The sequence below is a fragment of the Suricata suricatta genome, chromosome 11 (genome assembly GCF_006229205.1).
Source record: "Suricata suricatta isolate VVHF042 chromosome 11, meerkat_22Aug2017_6uvM2_HiC, whole genome shotgun sequence".
In the NCBI taxonomy this organism is placed as follows: Eukaryota; Metazoa; Chordata; class Mammalia; order Carnivora; family Herpestidae; genus Suricata; species Suricata suricatta.
In genome coordinates, this window is record NC_043710.1 from 46,124,605 (window position 1) to 46,140,966 (window position 16,362).

General features: G+C 42.9%; 1 long non-coding RNA gene across 1 annotated transcript; it reads right to left on the bottom strand.

The window, feature by feature from the left end:
• Positions 1 to 2,559: 2,559 nt before the first annotated feature.
• LOC115272746 lies at positions 2,560 to 13,844 on the bottom strand. Its single transcript, XR_003900445.1, has 4 exons — positions 13,783 to 13,844; positions 4,420 to 4,661; positions 3,465 to 3,499; positions 2,560 to 2,703 (listed from the first exon to the last, which is right to left on the bottom strand). It is a non-coding gene; the product is annotated as an uncharacterized LOC115272746 (long non-coding RNA).
• Positions 13,845 to 16,362: the final 2,518 nt, after the last annotated feature.

Consider the following 16,362-nt stretch of genomic DNA (forward strand, 5'->3'; position numbering starts at 1 on the left):
ATGAGTCTGTGGGTTGTTTGTCATGCTGTATCTGTAAGGGTGGGGACTCAGCTTCCTCTCACTCTCTGGCCTCTCCCAGAGCCAAACCTGATGATTTTTAAAGTTCCAGGCTTTAAGTCCTGCTGGTTGGCATTTGGCCTCTGGATTTCATGCCAAATTCTATGGGGATTCATCTCCGTGCAGGCTCCCTGGCATGAAGGTCAGTTTCCCTCCCCTCTCCATGCCCACAGCTTCCTCTCAGGGGCCATTCTGATCAGTTTAGCTCCCCACTACATCTCTGCCCTTCCCATCCTCTTCCATGTGGCCTTTTCTCTCTCTACCTCTAGTTGTGGAGTGAGTTCTGAAAGTCTGTGGGTCATTTTCTAGGTTATTTACACTGATGTGAGTGTTATCTCATTGTATCCATGGGAAAAGGTGAGTCTAGGGTCCTCCTACTCCACCATCCTCCCCAGTACTCTAGCACACACTACTTTGAACACTTAATTTTCAGTGAAAATCTTGATCTATGTTTAGATTTCAAAAATCCACATTTAAAAAGTAGATCTACATACCTAAGTTGTTCTAAAATATGTAAGTTTCCCAATATCAAATAGAATACGCAGTTTTAAGAATAAGCTAAAATTAAAAATGTAATTAAGTTTCTCCTTTACACAAGCCATATTTTAAGTGCTGATAGCCCCACATAGCTAGAAGCTCCTGTAGGATCTCTGGGCTAAGGGACACCAAGTCCGTTAATACCAGAGGCACCATACTAAAAAACAGACAAATTAGAAAAGTGTTTATCTACATACTGGGTGTTGAGACTCCTAGCCTTTTTCTCCAGATGGATCCTAGTGATTGCTATTAAGTTAGGCTCATGCCCTCTAGGCAGGAAATTGGAAGATTATTCTGTAGAAAACCTAACCAGTCCAAAAGGAAGGCTCAAACCTATGATATCAATCGATCCACCTAAACAGTCTAGCACAACGACCCTATATTGATGCCCAGAGTTGGCAAGTCCCAGCCACGAATAAGGACAGACAGATAAGAATCCCCAAATGTGTGAGGAATGTCCTCACCCTGGAGAGAGACTAAAACAAATGGGAAAAAGTAATGTGAGGGACAAACACTATTGAAGAAAAAGAAAATATCTGGATGCCTATTGGTAATAACCCTAGAGAGGGATATGAAGTGTTTGAATCCACTAAATTAGAACAGGATGCTACTAGAAAGCACTATCAGGAAAACAAACAAGTATGAGCTCTTGAAAATTCACAGAAACCTGTGTGCAGAAATGAAAGATCTAATACAAGAACCGGAAGGTAATAATTGAATAAATCACCCAGAAACTACAGCAAAAAGATAAGGAGATGGAAAATGAGAGAGAAAAGGTGAAAAAAATTGCAGATCATCTCAGAAGATCTGATAGCTAACAAATAGGAACTGTAGATTTAAAGAAGACAAAATAATGGGAAGGGAAACATTAAAAAAATTGGGGGGGCAGATGGCGCAGTCAGTTAAGCATCTGACTTCGGCTCAAATCTTGTGGTCCATGAGTTCGAGCCCCACATTGGGCTCTGTGCTGACAGCTCAGAGCCTGGAGCCTGCTTCAGAGTCTGTGTCTCCCTCTCTCTCTGCCCCTTCCCTGCTCACATTCTCTCTCTAAAAATTTAAACATTAAAAAATTTAAAAAAAAGACAGTTACTGGAGGATACACTATACTGAAATAAGGAAATAAATTAAGAAATACGATGAGGTCAGGAAACAGGGGACCTGGCACAGTGAGGGGCAAAGGGGCTCCTAAGCTGCTGGTGAAGAATAATGGGGTGTGGTCTCTGTGTAGCAGGCACAGAGGTCACCAGCCCCACTTAGAGTTGATCACAGCTACACAACAACTTCTTTAAGATGTTGATAAACCACCTATATGGTGAATATATTGAGAGACGATTTAGACATTTGGGAAAGGGCTTAGGGGCTGAATTACTGAGGACTACAGAGAAAACTATGAGAGAAATTTAACACAAGATAAATATAAATTCCATGGAGAACAAAAAGTTGTACAAGAAAGGAGAAGGAGTAATAGCTGCAAACAAAATGTCTGCAGTCATAATCATAGATACAGAATCTTGATCAAACTGAAGTGACGATACGAATATAAGGGGAGGATGGGGGAATTGCAGAAGTGTGTGCTTTGTGTACACAGGGAGATAAGGGTTGACAAAACTAAACTCTCTCCTACCGCATGGGAGGCAACAGATGAGACTAACACTGAAGGACCAAAGTAGCAGTGTGAATATACAGTTCAGAGCTGGAGGTAAATATGAACTAACCACAGAAGGAGAGGGGACTGGATGAGGTTGTCTGACTTGGGGTGAGGACTGCAGTATTTTTGTAAAGGACTTGTAGAAATACCTACTTCTTTAAACTATGGTCATATGTAACTTTATAAAAATAAAAACTATATACAAGAGAACTATTTAGATACTGGGGTTGACTGAATTTTCTAACTGTGGGGAGAAAAAACCCCAAAAGGAAACTATTGACATTTCAGGCTCCTATAACAAAATACCATAGACTAAGTGGCATAATCAATGGGAATTTATTCTCCCAGTCTTGGAGACTGGGAAACCAAGGTCAAGGCCCAGCAGGGTCAGTTCCTAGTGACAGCTCTCTTTTCTCCTTGCAGATGGTCACCTTCTTGCTGTGTCCTCACATGTCCTCTTCCTGTAAAGCAACAGTCTTATTGGATTAGCCACCACCCCCATGACCTCATGCAATCTTAATTACCACTCTGTCTGCAGATATGGTGGACCTGGGGGTTAAGAGCCTCAACATTTCAATTTGGGGGAAATGAGGAGTCAAACCTAGATTCTGTATGGTACAAATTCTATTTTCACCCTAGCACACTGCCTTTTTTCCTTCCAAACTATAGAAATATTCTTAAGCAATAGGGTAGAAGTAGAGGGTGGGTGGTAGTCATTCTTTAAGCTGGTTCCAGGCAGAAGGAACTCCTTCTAATGGCATTTCCATAATTAGAATGCATTTTTTTCTGATAGTTATAATTTAGGCAATTGCAGTGACATTCAGCTGAAACCTGGCATGCAAGATGTTCATTTCTCTTAAAAGTTCACTTTTAATTGGCCTCAGTTCTTTCCAAGTCTGGAAGACAGCAGAATGCGTACTTAAGATGTCTCCAGTGTTAACGTTGGTTTGACACAAGTATTCAATCGCTGGAGTTTATTCTGAATTCCTTGGTAAGAGACAGGGAGGACTGGGTAGAAGAGGCAGACAAAGAGAGAAGGAAGCAAGGAGGAAAGGCCTTGTTGGACACAGAGAAGGCGTACATTCTATAAACAATATGGAGTCAGAAATACCCTGCAAAGGAGATCGCTCTCCCTCACTCTCCACAGATCTTCAGGGACACACAGGCTGCAACCACGGTACCTCACTCTGTCAGTGTGGAAAGTTCTTTCTGGGACTCTTACCATAATAAAAGAAGGTCCTCTCAGAAGAAGCTGGACTGTGTTTGAACAAAGGAGAGGAGAATTAAAATAAGATGGCTGTAGAATTCTCCATGTGTTTCTGGGCTAAAGGAGTAGCCCAAATCCTGCAGAGTTCTAGGATTTGCATCAAATGAAGAGAGAACCCCAGAAAACCAGAGTAATGTGGTGAGGAGAACAAAAGATGAAGCATAGCTTTAGGGGCACCTGGGTGGCTCAGTCGGTTAAGTGTCTGACGTCAGCTCGGGTCATGATCTCAAGGTTTGTGAGTTCAAGCACCGTGTCAGGCTCTGTGCTGACAGCCACCTCAGAGCCTGGAGGCTGCTTCGGATTCTGGGTCTCCCTCTCTCTCTGACCCTCCCCTGCTCATGCTGTCTGTCTCTCTCTCAAAAAATAAAACATTAGAAAAAAATTTTTAATGAAAAAATTTTTAATGTTTTTTATTTATTTTTGAGAGACAGAGAGAGACAGAGAGAGACAGCGTGAGCCGGGGAGGGTCAGAGAGAGGGGAAGACCCAGAATCCGAAAGAGGCTTGAGGCCCGATGTGGGGCTCAAACCCACTAACAGCAAGATCATGACCTGAGCTGAAATCGGATGCTTAACTGACTGAGCCACCCAGGTGCCCCATATTAAAAAAAAATTTTTTTTAATGAAATAAAATAAGCAGGAAAAAAAGACAAAGACAAACAAAAAACAATCAAACCCACAGGTGACTCCTTGGTGAAAGCCAAAAGACAGTGGAATGATACTTTCAGGTACTGAGAAAAAATAAGTAGTACACACAACAGAAATGACTCTCAGGAATGGGGGTGAAGTTTTCAGACAAAATGGAGACGACCGTCATCAGAAGACCTTCACTGTGCCAGTTATCAATCTATTGTCTCCCAGCCTCAAATTTGCCCTCTGCTCTGCCAAAGTAGAGATAGGCTGTATGAATACCTGTCCTGTGCCAGATGGCATCATGTTAGGCTTTGTCTGCGGAGGGCACAGGAGGGATACTGCAGGATGGTTTTCCCTCCTCGTTCCAGTTCATGACCTCTCAGCCCAGCTTCTCCAGCACCTGGCTCCTCCGTGGCCTGGCAACCAACAGCACGAGCAGCTCCCTCAAGAAACTGCCTTGGTTGAGGTCATCGTGAAGGGATTCTGGAAATAACTTCTGATAACCAGCCTTCCCAGATAGCCTAGGGGACAGATTTCCAGCAAGTTCCATCAGTGAGGTTCCATAGCAACCTTCCCACCATTAAGTGAGCCACAGCCACACTCTCCAGCAAGGTCTGAACATCGACTCTCGGAGGGACTTATTCTAGGTGTTCTATATCAGCCCTAGGAGGGCTGGCAGCCCCATATATCTATTATTCCTCTATTGTTTTTTAAATTTTAATTTTATTTATTTTTGAGAGACAGAGAGAGAAAGAGAGAGAGGGGGGTAGAGGGGAGAGAGAGAGAGAGAGAGAGAGAGAGAATTTCAAGCAGGCTCTGCACTAGCAGTGCAGAGCCCAATGTTAGGCTTCATGTCACCAACCATGAGATCATGGCCTGAGCCAAGATCAAGAGTCAGATGCCCAACCAACTGAGACACCCAAGAACCCCTTCTATTCCTATATTCTTTAAAGTGGTCTTTACCAATCTCTTATTACTCCAGTCACCATTATAGTTAGTAATTCTTTATATTACACTTTCTCTGTTCAAATTAGAACACTGACACTAACTGACATATTCACTAAAGCACATACCTAATGAGAAGTGATCACACATAGAAGGTCTGAGATACAATTAGGAATAATAACCAAAGAAAGTGGTAAATAGGGGTAAATCTAAAAAGTATACACTTATTTTCTCCTTTCACCCTCCTAAGTTTGGTACTTGCAAAGCAAATCTCTAAGAAATTCTCCCTTTGGTCCTCTCCTCCTAGCCAAACCCGAATGGTGGTCTGAGGCAAGCCTAAGCTTTGGAGTCAGACAGACCAGGGTGGAAGTCACAACTCTGGAACTTGCCAGCTTTTTGATCTCAGAAAAACTTCTTGAGGCCTTTTTCCTCATCTGAAAACTGCCATGGCAATGGCTATCTTGTCCATTTGCCCTTGCAACTCGGCTGAGATCACCTATATCCTACATGAAAGTACCTGGAATACAGTAGGTCCTCTGTTTCATTTGAAGAAACCATTGTGAAAAGACACTTCCACCCACAGATACTTGAATCCTTCTCCTGGTCATACAGCTCTCTTACTTCCAGAGGACCTCCATGCTCTTGAAAGGAATTCCCCCATGTTCTTTTCCTAATGGGTTTATTTCATTAGCGGATGTCTCTGCATAGCTCAGGAGAAGAAAAGTGCAGAGCCAGCCCTTTCTACCACCTGGTTCTCTTCCCTACCTAATGGACTTCTAAATCTTTAAATCTGAAAATCTGAGCCCTGGGTATCTGGCCCTTATGCTGTAATTGATCCAGGAGAGACCAACTGTCCTGAGCCAAGAATGAAATGGCAAGGTGAGGTAAATGCTTACACATTCTCTAAGGATATTTGCTGTGCTGTGAATTTTAAGTCAGCCCATCTTTGCTGGACTGGCTGAGCCAAAGTATTATGTAGGAAACAGGGCTGGTGGGGAAGGGGTGAGTCTGACATCAAATTCCTTCCCCCAAGTCCCCAGCATAATCTGAGTATCAGTCAACTCTGCTCACCCATCCACCATGTATTTGAGTCTGGCTCTTTTAAACAGATTCCCACTAGACACTGTACTACTCAGAAATTTAGCTACTCAGTCATCATGCCATTAGTGACACAAACTGCATTCTGTGGGCAAAGCCCAGCACGAGGCCTCAGGCCAAACAAATGAGAAATTACACATGGCCTCTGTTCCTTGGAGCTCATCCAAATAAAAGCAAGTGAACTCACAGTTTCACAATCTTATGAAGGCCTTAGAAGTATGCCTCCTCCTTCCCAATCCAGGACTTTCAGCCTCTAATGGGATGTTTCAAGGGATGGGGAATGTACCTCTCAAGAAATGGGTCTCCCAAGGGAGAAGAGCTGAGCATTAGAAAATTCTTCTGTGCTGTTCCTAAAATTTCCTCCCATGCATAAAAAAGTATATGATGCTAAGTCCCAACGTGAACAGAGAAGCCAATATCTGAACCACAGATACAAGGGGTCACTGGAGTGTCCCATGACTGGCAGCCAAGGGCACAGTATTCAGTGAGGGGCTTCATGACAAACATGACCATTTACCTATTCACTTGAGTTAGGACCTTCCATTGATGTCTTATGAATCAAAAATTCTCTCTGAAAACAGATGGACTTCCACTTCTGGGAAGATGGGACAAGTGCACTTTTCCCCAATTCCTCCTGCTAGTAGAACTAAAAATCCTTTGATATTATATTCAAAAGCAAATGTAAGAAGCATCTGAAAGATGGACAGAAGTAGGCAGATCAACTAGAGATGATGGAAACAAGAATGAGATGGTGATGAGTTGCCTGACTTTTGATTTTTGCCTCATTTATCCTAGACACATGGAACTAAAGAAGCCAGCAAACTGAAAATGCCAGGAGATACAGAGAGAAAAAAAAATCTTGCTCTCTTTAGCCAAAGAATTAGAAAAAGAGCAGCCCAGGAAGACAGAAAACTTTTAGCCAATAACTCCTCTATTTCAGTCACATACCACATAAAAATATCTGTGGCCCCATCCCCATTCCTGCCAACGAAGTTCAAGTGGGGATCCTAGATGTCCACCATAACAAGGTACCTTAACAACCCAGACAGAATAGTGTCAGAGAAGGATAAAGAGAGATCTGAGACTCATCCCCAGCAGACAGTAATGAGGCCAACCACCACCTCTCCTATAGCGATGGAGACCACATGGGACTTCTGACTTTTATCCATACCTGGCAGTAATGAGGCATCCTTCCACTCATCACTGAATGTGTGTGTGTGGGGGGGGGGGAGGTCTAGTGGAGAGTCAGGAGTTCACTCCCTCCCCAGCAATAACAAGGCCACCCCCTAGGGTGTCAACAGAGGCTGAATGAGGAGTCTGCACTTCTACTTCCACCTGGCTGTCATGAGGCATCAACCCTCCTCCCCTCAGAGCTGTGTCAGAGAAAACCAATTAAAATAGAAGGTTTCAATAACATCCAGGGTCTCATAAAATAATGCAAAAATGTCCAGGTTCCAAGAAAACATCTCTTGTCATATCTTGAACAAGAAAACTCTCAAACTGGATGAAAAAAACACAATCAAAAGATGCCAAAGATCTTAAAGTAGCCATGATTTAAGAAAAAATAAAGTTTAACGTGCAATTACAAATGTGCTTGAAACAAATGAAAAAATTGAAAAGGTTCAACAAAGAGAAGATATTTAGAAAGGAGAACCAAATAGAAATTTTAAAACTGAAAAAACCAAAAGAAAAAGTTCAGTGGATGGGCTCAACAGCAGAATGGAGGGCATAGAGGGGAAAATCAGGAAACTGGAAGATGGAATAATAGAAATTACTCAGTCTGAAAAACAGAAAGAAGATAGATTGGGGGAAACAGAGACCAAAGCCTCAGGGGCTTGTGAGACCATGACAAAACATCGAATACTCATGTCATTGGAGTCCCAGAAGGAGAAGAAAAGGAGGGCAGGTATGAAAAAGAATTCAAAGAAATAATGGCTGAAAACTTCCTAAATTTCACAAAAGACATAAGCCTACAGATTCTAGGAGCTTGAAAGCCAAGCACAATAAACCCAAAGAAATTCCAAACATATCCTATTAAAATTCTAAAATCTAAAGACAACACAATTTTTTGAAAGTAGAGAGAAATATCTCACTAGTATAAAAAAAATGACAGTGAATTTCTCATTCAAACTGTGAGTGACCACTGGAGAATTCTACCACAGATTTAAAGAATAACACCAATTCTACACAATCTCTTCCAAGAAATAAGAGAGGAAGGAATACATCCCAGTTCATTTTATGAAGCTAAAATTACTCTCGTACCAAAACCAAACAAAAAACAGTATAAAAAAAGAAAACTGCAGACCAATATTCCTCAAGACACAAAAATCACTAACAAAATATTAGTGAATAGAATTCAACAATATATAAAAAGAACCATACACTGTGACCAAGGGGAGTTTATTCTAGGGATGAAAGACTTGCTCAGTATTCAATAATCAATTAATACAATCTACCATATTAACAGGCAAAAGTAGAAAAGTCATATGGTCATATTAATCAATGCAGATAAAGCGTTAGACAAAATTCACTACACAGTCAGGATTTTTTTCTAATAATTAAAAAGAAAACCTCTTAGGAAAATAGAAAAACAGAAGGAAACACCCTCAGTTTGATAAAAGGCATCTACGACAAACCTATGACTAACATTATAATTGTGAAAAGCTAAATGCTTTTTCCCTACGATTGGAAACAAGTCAAGGAGGTCTATTTTCATTGCTCTTTTTTTTAATTTGTTTTTAATGTTTATTTATTTTCAAGAGAGAGAGAAAGTGCAAGCAGGGGAGTGGCAGAGAGAGAGGGAGACAGAGAATACAAAGTAAGCTCCAGGCTCTGAGCTGTCAGCATAGAGCCCAAGGTGGGGCTCAAACTCACAAACTATGAGATCATGACCTGAGCCACAGATGGACGCTTAACCAACTGAGCTAGACAGGTGCCCCTATTCTCATTGATCTCACTTAACATAGGGACATGAAAGGCAGTACTGGAGCTTCTAGTCAGGGCAATAAGGCAAGAGAAGAGAAGAGAGAATAGAGAAGAGAGAAAAGAAGAGGGAAAGAGAACTGCCCCCATTTGCAGATGGCATGATTGTCTACATGGAAAATCCCAAGGCATCTACAAAATAGCTTCTAGAACTAATAAGTGAATTTAGCAAGGTCATTGGATACAAAATGAACATTCAAAACTCATTGTATTTCTATGAATTTTGAATGAACACAGAAATTTAAAATACAATACCATTTAATATATTCTAAAAACAAAATGTTTAGGAGGTGCCTGGGTGGCTCAATTGGTTGAGCATCTTGACTCTTGATTTTTGCCTCAGGTCATGATCTCATAATGGGTAAGATGGAGCCCTGAGTCAGGCTCTGTGCTGACAGCGCAGAGTCTGCTTGGGATTCTCTCTCTCCCTCTCTCTGCCCCTCCCTTGCTCGCTCGCTCTCTCTCTCTCTCTCTCTCTCTCTCTCTCTCTTTCTCACTCTCTCTCAAAACAAATAAATAAACTTAAAAAATTAAGAAAAAATGAAATATTTAGGTGTAAATCTAACAAAACAAATACAGGACTTAAATGCTGAAAACTACTTAATACTGATTAGAGAAACCAAAGAGGAATGAAATAAATGAAGAAACATTTCATATTCATGGATTGGGAAACTCAACATAGTAAAGATGTCATTTCTCTCCAGATATACAGGTCTAATGCAACTATTACCAAGATCCCAGAGAGGTTGCTTTTAATATAGATAGACCAGATTATTCTGAAATTTACATGGAAAGGTAAAAAAACTAAAATAGTTAAAACAATCTTGAAAAGAAAAAGAAAACAAAAGAAATCAGTGTATCAAATTTCAGGACTTATTACTTAGCTACACTAATCAAGACCCTACAGTATTAGCAGAAGGATAGGCACAATGGACAGTGGAACAGAATAGAGAACCCAGAAATAGACCCACATGAAGATGCCCAGCTGATTTTTTACCAAGGTGCAAAATAATTCACTGGAGGAAAAATTACTTTCTCAACAAATGGAGCAGGAGAATTGGAAATCCACAGGCCAAAAAAAAAAAAAAAAATGAATCTTGACTGATATCTCACATTTTTCAAAAATGAAGTCAAAATAAGTCATGCACATGAATGTAAAACAAAACCATAAAACTTTTGGGAAGAAAACAGGGAGTAATCTTGGGAACCTAGGGATAGAGAATGAGTTCTTAATGCCAAAAGCACAGTACACAAAAGGAAAACTTGATAAATTGGACTTCATCAAAATTAAAAACTTTTTCTCAGTGAAAATCCCAGATGGAAAAATAAGCTACAGACTGGGAGAAAATATTTTCCAACCACTTATTCAACAAAGGACTATATTCAGAATATATAAAGAACTCTCAAACCTCAACAGTAGAAAAACAAACAACCCAATTAGAAAACGGGCAAAGGAAATGAAGAGACATGTTACCAAAGAGAATACACAGATGGTAAATAAGCACATGAAAACATGTTCAATCAACATCATTGCTCACTTGGGAAATGCAAATGAAAACTATAATAAGATGTAACTGTACACCTATCACAGTGGCTAAAATAAACAGTAGTGACAATACCAAATGGTGACAAGGATGCAGAGGAACTAAATCACTCAGGCTTTGCTGGTGGGAATGAAAAATGGTACAGTTACTCCAGAAAATGTTTCAGTAGTTTACATAAAAAGTTCAACTACCATATAATCCAGCAATTGCAGTCCTCTGCCCTTACCCTGGAGAAATGATGACTTTTATTCACACAAAAATCTGTGTATGAATATTTATAGCAGCTTCATTTCCAACAGCTAAAACCTGAACACAATTTGGTTGTCCTTCAGTGTGTGAATGATTAAATAATCTGTGGTACATCTGTACTGTGGAATATTACTCAATGATGAAAAGGGATAGACCAATGATATACCCAACAACTAGATGGATCTTCATAGAATTATGCTAAGTGAAAAAAATCCCAAAAGGTTACCTACTGTATGACTCCATTTACATAACATCCTTAAAATGATAACATTATAGAAATGGAGAACAGGTGAATGTTGGCCATGATTCAGGAGGAGATAGGGAAGGAGGGAGGGAAGGTAAGATGGAAGGGAGGGAGGGAGGAAAGAAGGAAGGAAGGAAGAATGAACTTGTGGCTATAAAAAGGCAACATGTGGTTCTGAATGGAAATGATCTGTATCTTGACTATCAATATTGATATCCTGATTTTGATGTTGCACTAGAGTTTTGAAGGTGTTATCACTTGGAGGGCAATGGCTACGGTAGAGAGGATCTCTGTATTACTTCTCTGTATATGAATCTATAATTATCTCACAATCAAAGTTTAAAAGTGCTCTCCCCACATCCAGTACTGCCTTAATTAAGTCGTTGCTCAGCGTTTTACACCAAACACAAAGACAGACTGCTGGGAGTCAGAGCCAAACCTGCCCTCTCAGCATTTCCTCCCTGCTAACAGTGGAGTCAAGGGCAGCCTAATGGCACCAGGCCTATCAGGAAAGACGAACTCTTTAAAGACAGGATTCAGGGAAAGAAGCAAGCAGGTCTGGCATGAAAGTTTGGGGCAGCAAATGTCCTGATCTCAGACATTTTCTAGTGCCCACCAGAAGGTCACTAGGTCCTTGGTGGCATAAGACCATGCATCTCCCAGCTACCTGCTCTTGTCCCAATAGGCAAATATAAAGGAACTGACCTTGGTTCCTTGAGTCAGTTTTTTTTAGGGTGTACAGAGTGACAGAACACCTGTGGACTATCAGTTTTTTTGCCAGCTAGCAGAGCCTACATGCCTCGCAAAGCCCCACTCCAAAGAGTAAATATTGTGGAGGTGATCTGGTCATACAAATAGGGTATAATTCTCTTTTTCAATACCCTAAGATCCTCTGACATTCTTTCATCACCAGACTCTCTGAGGCACCTAACACTTTCCCCAGTCATTCTTCCCTCCGGTATATTTCATCAAACATGATCCTGAACTGGATCTTAACCTGATGGCCAAAGGAGTCAGTCTCTGCACGTCATGAATGCTAGAAGTGACTCCTCAAAGAAAGTCTATTGGCCTATGGTGATATATGGACCCAAATTAGACCACCCCTGGATTGCTGTGAGAACTTTGGGCTAGGATACCTTGCATGGAAGGTTGGCAGGCAGCTGTGTGTCCAGAAAGGGTGAGAAGTAGAGAAGTCTGAAAGAGTTGCAACTATCTAACCTGGAGAGAAGGCTTGTCGCGCTGGCTGCTGCCTTCAGAAATCTGAGGGCTGTTGCAGAGAAAGGGGAGAGATGCTCTCTGTTACTCCCTGAGTCATGGCTGAGAAATAGCCTGAGAGAAACGTGGGGTTTTTTTCCTAGAGCTTCACTATGGTGGAATGACTTGCCTGGGACTATAGTAAGTTCATGGAGCCAGTGGAGATTTAGGGGTGATGGTCTTTTGAAAGGAATGTTATAGGGCAAGAACCTTCTATTATTTTAAAGCTTTCAGAGAAGAGGTTTAACCAGAATAAATAACTATGAATACCTATGGCACTAGATCTGATGGCAAAGAAATCTGTTTGGAAAACAGGCCTATTGGGACCCAAGCTGTCGTGGTCTTCACCCAGGGACCATGACAACCCTGAGTGGCCAATCCTGGAGAAGTCCTCAGGTCAGATCCCTGAATTCTTCAGAACCAATTAACAAGTTGGAAATTCCCGAGAGAGGAGGAAACCTCACCTGAGGAGAGCCTAGGTTTTCCCCCGCTAAGGACACAGCTACTTGGATAGAAATACAAGGTCTCAGCGAAATGCCTTCTATTACCCAAGTGCCATTAGGGCGAGGCTTTCTGGAGCTCCAGTCATCATCAACACACCAGCTAAAGTGAGCTCAGTAAGCCAAGCTGAGCCATGCTGACTTGAGCAGAGACCACCTTGTAAACCTACCTTCAAGACACATGTGCTGACCTGACTGTTCAGCCTCCTACTCCTACTGTCCACTGATCTTTACTTTAAACCTAAAATCAGAGAACTTTTTCTGTAATGAACCTGATAGTAAATATTATAGACATTGTTGGCTATATAGTCTCTGTTATCACCAATATCAACTCTGACATAGCATGAAAGCAGCCAGAGACAGCATACACATGACTGAACATGACTATGTTCCAATAAAACTTTATGTATAAAAGCAGACAATGGGCCAGATTTGGCTCATGGACCATGGTTTGTCAATCCCTGATATGAACTCATGACCTGACAGGCCAGATTCTTCCTGATTCTGAGGTACATCACCTAAAAATCCCTTCTTCCCTCTGCCTGGCTACTCTCCCAACCTCTTCTAGGACTTTTGGCTCCTACCTCCCACAGGGCTGGCCAAGACCAGAGAACCTACCCTTGGATATCTCCAGGATCCTCATCCCTACCATGCCACTCCCTACTTCTTACTGTATTCTCTAAGACACCAAATGTCTCATGGTTGTCTGAAGTTCTTTACTCTGCTTTCCCCTCTGCCTGGATAGCCCTCTTCACTCCTCTTCACTAGGTTCTCCCCGCTAAGGACACAGCTACTTGGATAGAAATATAAGGTCTCAGCTAAACACCTTCTATTATCCAAGCACCGTTAGAGCAAGGCTTTCTGGAGCTCCAGTCAGCATCAACAGACCAGCTAAAGTCAGCTCAGCTAAGCCCAGGCTCTTTAACGTCACAGAAGCATCTCAGCCATCTGATATTCTAGAAGCCTTTCTCTGCACCATCCTCCATCACTCTGCACTCTGGACTGAGGCAAAAGCCCCTCCTTTCCACTCCCATAACACTCCATGATTTCTGCATTGTTCGAAAATTGTCTGTTTGTTGGTCTGACTCTCTAATTAGGTTGTGGATTCCTGGAGGGCAAGAATAGAGTCTTACTCATTTATGTGTCTCTAGGACCCAGCCCTGACTCAGAGTAGGTACCCAGTGTTGGCCAAGAGAACAATCATCTGGACGAATGAATCACTATGCATATAGCCTTTTGCAGAGAGTTACCATGCTCTGTGTACACATTTCCTCATCTCCTTGCATATTACCCTGGAGCTCTGTGCAAGCATTTCCCCATATCTGTATCTCATTTCAATCCCTGTCCCATCTGCATGTCTCATGTTTTCACACCCAATTCTTTTTCTGGAGGATAAAGCCTACATGCCTCTTCCCTCTTCTTCTCTGGACTTCAGGAGACCCCCACCCCTCTTCCACCTCAGCCCCTTCTTGGAATTGAGCATTTCTCTATAGCAGACATGATTAGGGGCTTGAGGCATTTCATGCATAGGAGTAAATAAGAACTTTTAAAACTTAAGAACTTCATCACCATTAGAAGATGCTCTACTGGTTGTTAACTAGAGGATTCTGTAAGTGTCAAGAGGTTGGCAATGTAAGAAGGAAAATCCAAGCCCAGATCCCAGCCAGAGAAGCACAGTGCTTGGGGGGAGGGAGACACAAATGGTGAGTTATGGCCAGCAGGAAAGTTCATGACCTTGCTTTCTCCTGCTCCTCCTACCTGTCAATCCTCAAGCCAAATTTCCCTGCATTCAGCCCTGGCCAGTCCTTAGGTTTTCCTGAACCAGGATGGGGAGAAGGTTGGGAGGCTCAGCTCCATTAACAGATGGGGCCCAATAGAGCTCTGGACCTCCATAGTCTCATAGACTCATTGACTTCCCCAAGCTCCTGTCATGTAGACCCAGGCCATAAGACTGGGCTTCTACCTCCATTCCCTCCCAGCATGCCACTTCTCTGTTGGAACTGCCTGCATCCAGACTCCTGACTTAGCTTTTGACAGCATGTTCTCTAGGGCCCAAGATCCTCCTCCTGTACTCTGCCATCACCGCCTGCTTGACACTAGATGTTATGCCAACACACAAGAGGGACTCATTACATGTCCATTTTGACCCTCTCTGAGTCCCACCACTTCCATGGCATGCCTGTTGCCCATCCTCCTAGGTCCCTGTATACCAGCCCATGCCAGGCTTAAGTACCCTACCCCACGGACATTTCATCTGGATACCTAGAACCTACCACAGGAGCAGCCCAGCATCCCTGCCAAGCTCTAGGCCTAATCAGCCCTGATACCTCTCCGGCCCACAGGTCTGGTCCTGCTGTGCCTCCAGACCCCTCGCACTCACCTGTCAATCATGCAAGCCGGCTACTCTGCTAGAGGAAACGTGAGGAGAGAACATCCCTCTTAGAGTGCTTTTAGGGACTGGAACTCTAGGGAAAGTGTCAGATCTTTGAGCTCTGAGACTACACCCCAGCAGCCCACCCCACCTGGTTCCAGGGCCTGAGGCCTCTCCTGTTCAAGCCAGTAGAGAAACTTGACTGTTCTCAGCTTTACCAAGGGCTGAGAGCAGGCAGAAGTCTACGTCTGCAGGGAACCAGCACTGAGCTGCATCCACTTCCCTGGGCCTGGAAACAAAGTGGGAAGGTATCAGGGGACAGAGAGTGAGCAGAAAGCAAGACCCAGGGTGGACTTGTGTAGAAAGCTGCCCTTCTCACCTCCCTCAGACCCAGTCCCTCTTCTCAGCACAGGGCAGTTAGCTCGTAAGCAATAATTCCCCAGGAGGAGAAAGGAGTTAGCAGGGCCCAAGAGTTCAAGATCAGAGCCAACCTGCTCCAAGAGTCAAGTTGGACAGGAACACAAGATAGGGATGGGGCCAAGGAGGAATCACCAGATTCAGATGGCCCCCTCTCACTGAGCAGTTTCCCAGGGCCTGGCCTTGGGCTGGGAGGTTTCCAGACCTGACCCTCCCTCTTCCCCCAACTTTTCATGGTGGGTCCATTGTTACTTTACATTAGAGAGGAGGGAGTTTCCGAGAGGGTAAGTGGCCTAAGGTAACACAGAAAGTAATGGGGTCTAGACTCTGCCTGCTCTCTGCCCTTTCCACATGACATGACCTTCCTGGGAAACACCTCCAAAGGAAGGCAGGGAAAACAGGATGCAGGACTGGTGGGAATTAGGTAAGCAAATACCCGAGCAGTGTGTTGCAGGCAGGTCTCCCACAAAAGACAGCAAATCTCTAAGATATCTTGGACACAAGAGGCCAGTAGGCGGCCAGTCTCTGCATAAGGCATCCAGTAAGCATTGTCTCCCCACAGTCGTACCCGAGGGTTTGGAGCCCCTGCCTGCCTAGAGGCACTCCCTCCCTCTCCCA